Genomic DNA, 4,827 nt, shown 5'->3' with positions numbered 1-4,827 from the left:
ATAATCAAAGAATAAAATATTATATTTAATAATAAAAGAGTAAACAGGATATCAGTTTGCTCATTTTTTAACTTTTATTATTCTATTGGTGTTTTGTCTATATGTATGACTGATAATATTGGATCCTGGAGTTACAGACAGTTGTGAGCTGCCATGTGGGTACTGGGAATTGAATCCAGGGCCTCTGGAAGAGAAGTTAGTGCTCTTAACCTCTGAGCCATTTCTCCAGATCCAGTTTCTTTCTTTTTTTTCTTTTTTTTTTTTTTACTTTCTGAGCACAGAAAGTTCTCAGGGAGGAAGTAAAGCTTGGCTGATTTAGTGAGGTACCAATAATGGGTACACACAGCTTGATAAACTGCAAAAGTCTCCCTCATCTTTACCTCACCCCACCCCATTCACTTCTGTACCTTTTTATCTTTATTCCTATCATTGCAGGAACACTTGCTCCCTCCAAATGAAACAGAACCATTCAAAACAGAATGTCACTTGATTGGATCAAAACCACACCCTAAACTATTGCTTAAACTAACTGGTTGTTTTGGTATGACTCCTAGAACAATATCAGTGAAGGTTCTGATAATTCCACGTCAGCTAGACTGTCACCCAAACCCTGGCAGCAAGGCTACTTCCCTTCTGCAACAAATCCTCGTGCAAATTAGAGTAATACTAGAACCTTCAAAACAAGTCCTCTTTCCAATTTGCTTTCCCAGCCTTTCTTTCTGTCCACTTGCTTATGTAAATATTTATTATCCCTAAAAATCATCTTGGTGCTCTGAGGAAGTCCTCCCCACTAGGACTTTTAGCCATTTATTGTTGAGCTTAACCTCAAAGCCCTGAGTCTTTTTTTTTTTCCTTCTCCTGAGTGAGAAAGACACAACATGGGAAACAGCATCTTCCAGTCTCTGCAACAACCCCAGAACAATGACTAAAGCAAGCAGAATATTGATCTGCCCAGTAAAGCTTTAAGAATCTACTTTTCACATTTGTGTTCTGGTGATGGCAGCACTATGTTGAACAAACTTCTTTTGTAGGGGCAACTATCTTCTTACTCTGAGTATTTGGTGGCCCTTTCCATATAAACACTACAATTCCTACTCAGCTGACATCCTACATGACTATGTGACTTTTGTTTGGTCCATTTAAGTGAGTGACAGTGACATATGTCATATCCAAACAGGTATGTCAGGAGCCATTGCATAGTTGTATTGTGGCTCCTTTGTCAGCTAAGAAAGCTGGATGGCCCACATAGTCACAACCTTTAGCTTGGTTCCCAGGGTGATGAGACAGGGGGTAGATCTTCAGCTTTTCCACTGCTGAAAGGTAAAGCCACAGGCAAGAGACCTTCCCACCAAGATCCACTGGGATGTAGGGAATGCTACCTACTGCATCACAGCCTAGTGAAATAAAGGCATCATCCAAATGAAGAAGCAATGCTGCTCTGAGGGGCTAAAAGCCCAACTGTGGTTTCTCCTTTCTCCTTAATGGGAATGTCTTCTGTTTCTTGGCTGTTTGAGAGCAGGTGACCATGAAAAGTACCAGCAAGGCTTCATAGCAGTGAATGCCCACCCGATGTGTGTCTTTACAGCTTACCAAGGTTATCATATTGTGGATGACCTGATCACAACCTGCTAAGACACAGTAGGCATGGATTCTTGTCCCTGCTTAAGTAGCCAAAATCAAGAACTAGTCAAGCTGTTTTCCCAAGGTGATACAGCTTTTCAGCAGGGAAAACAAAGACCAAGGCCTTGTGCCTCCCAAACTGGCTTGTTCCACTGAGATGGCCAGCACTGATTCTATGGGAGGAGAGAATGAAGCACTACCTCAGAGCTACCATGTCCAAAGCTGTGAGAGACCAGAAATGCCCTTCCTGCCCCATAATACTTGGTTGGATATTTCTGCATCACAGGCCTAAGTACAGTTTGAATACAACATGTTATATAAGTACATGTATCTGGCTCTTAGGGAAAGGCACTTGCCTCTTGAAAGTTTCTGTTTGCAAATAAGAATTAGTCAGGATATTCTCAGATATTTGTCTACCACAAATAAGCTATTGTACACTGGGGAGTTGTGCATGACTAAGGAGACTCATCTTGGAATGTCGTTGTCAAAGCTTTTAGCCAATGAGCTTTTGAAATCGTGCAACCAATTAGACCCCAGCTGTGCCCTACAAGGTCCTTTGGTCTTTGCAATTTGACTTCTGAAGACCCGAATAGTTCTCGATTAGTGACCAAATAGAACATGATTATCAGATGTGAAGGCACACACTTATAATAACTCCAGGAGGCAGAGGCAAAAAGAGGTTACAAATTCAAGGCCAGCCTGGGCTACATGGCGAGGCTGTGACCCAGAAAAACAAGAAGAAAAATAAAATGACAAGCAACCTGGCTGTCGAGTTGCTTTTCCTTTACTATGAGTCCTTATCCCTATGAGGCTGAACAGTTGCCTCTCTGAACCAATGGCCTCATTCCCAGTGACCTCTTTTTCAGTAAAAATGTCTCTTTATAGGTAATTAATATCTTTGTGCTGATGTAACTGCTACATTTATTATAACATAATTCTGATATGGTAATCTAATGATTCATAAGCTGTGAAGTCCTACCTTTGGCAAAAGTAGAAACTGTGAATCAGATTATAATAAAGAACAGAGCAGGTGATGAAAGATGACACCTTGGATTTCCCAAGGGTCTTCCCAAAATCTCAGTACTGGACTTGATATCATCCCTAAAGGATGACATTCATGGCATCCTTTGTTTTACTTACATGTGCACATATGAACACTGTGAGCCTATAATGCCCAAGGTGACCTAAGAGTGTCAGAATCACAGGAATCTAAGCTAAAGATAGTTGTGAACCACCATGTGGGTGCTGGAATGGAACCCAAGTGCCCTGAAAGAGGAGTGAGTGTCCTTAATTGCCATCTCTGAACAACCCCTTGACTGTTAGTTTAAATGGTCAGAGGAGCAGAACCATCCAACCAAATATTACTGGGCAGGCAATTACGTACATATTTATCAAGTGGCCATTGTAGACTTAGTGGAAAACTAGATGCTCAAAGATCTACAAAGGAAAAGTAGAGGGCTCAGTCTTCAACTCCCTACTTTTGTGCTTTTGCATTTTACCTGGCATTCACCTGTAGGCAGCTTAGAGTCGGGGTTTCCTTCGGGTTTTTGTTTCATTTTATTGTATGGTGCTGAGGATAGAACCCTGGTCTTTATGTATAGGAGGCAAGAATTCTAACAATGAGCTTCATTCCCAGCCACTCATTTTACATGTTGGGCTCAAAATTAGCTCAATTTAGATAGCCCAAAATGGGAATGAAAAAGACAGCAGTCAATGCAAACAATACTTAAACATGGTCAGACATACATCTTTGGATCTGCGCTGTCAGTCAACACAGTGATCAGGTAAGTCTTGGGAAAGGATCCATTTCTCCCTTATGAACTGATTCTGGTAATATTGACAATGGGGACGGCTGCTGCTGCTATCTGTCTTCAGAGCAGCTTTAACATGAATGTGTAAACAAAGTGGTACACCTAACTGAACGCATCTGAAAGAAACTGTTTATACACCAGTAAATGAACCAACTCCCATCTTAGCTAGATGAAAAGCAAACAAACAAACAACCAAAACACAAGTGTTCTGAGTGGTACGTGTGAGCATGTAACGTGTTCTCAAATCAGCTGATTGTTTATCCCTGGGTACTTGCTGCTCTGCTCTTACCCTGAAGCCTTAGTCTGCTTTCTGTGTTAAAACACTAACCAAAACCAACTTGGGGAAGAAGGGGTTTATTTCTTCTTACATCTTATCTCTAAGGGAAGCCAGGACAGGAGTTTGAGGCAGGAACCTGGAGGCAGGAGCTGATGCCCAGGCCATGGAGGAGTGCTGCTTACTGGTTTGCTCCCCACAGCTTTCTCAGTTTGCTTTCATATAAACTTCGGGACCACTACCCAGGGATGTTATCACCCACAGTAGTTTGGGCCCTTCCACAAAAACCATTACCCCACCGACTCACCTACAGGCCAATCTGATGGTGGCATGTGTTAAGTCAGGCTTCCCTCTTCTCAGAAGACCCTAGCTTGTGTCAAGTTGACAGAAAACTGCCTACTATGCAACCTGAATATGTGCCATTTATTTCCTTCTGGCGGGGTTTGTCTTGTTTTGTTTTATCAGGCAACAGATACAACAGAACAAAAGAATAACCTTTAGCTTTGGTGTTTCAAGCTAAAGGTTTTAATTGGCACAAGTCTAACTTAGGCTTTTAAAACAATAACTTGGAAATAACACAAAATCAAAAAGCATCAGAGACAGAAATCTTTACAGTGGTTTGTTGTTTTGTTTTGCTTAAGGCAGGGTCTTCACTGTATAGCCCAGACTGGTCTCAACTTCAAGATCACCCTGCCTCAGTTTCCCAGGTGCTGTGATTACTGTTTTCTGTCATTGTGTCACTGGTGGTAGAGTTTGTATTCCAACATTACTATTCCAGTAAGTATTATGGATTAAAACAGATAAACAATTGTGCTGAAATACTTAGTCCTAGCACTTTTTGTCACAAAAAGAAAAATATAGGAGAAATGCAGTTAAGTCAAAGCCCCATAGTCTTGAGTTTAAATGAAATGTCACGATGATGTTGTATTTTATCTTTATCTCTACCTTTCTCCATTATAAAAGGCCAGACACAAAAGCCAGTGCAATAACAACACCCATCCCTGGTTCCTTGGCTGTGATTCAGAATCACCTTTTTCCAAAGGAAAGAACCAGGGATGCTCTGGGCCTGAGGCAGAAAGAGAGAGAGAGAGAGAGAGAGAGAGAGAGAGAGAAGAGAGAGAG

Source organism: Cricetulus griseus, chromosome 6 (genome assembly GCF_003668045.3).
Source record: "Cricetulus griseus strain 17A/GY chromosome 6, alternate assembly CriGri-PICRH-1.0, whole genome shotgun sequence".
NCBI classification, from domain to species: Eukaryota; Metazoa; Chordata; class Mammalia; order Rodentia; family Cricetidae; genus Cricetulus; species Cricetulus griseus.
Note: the sequence above shows the minus strand (reverse complement) of the source record.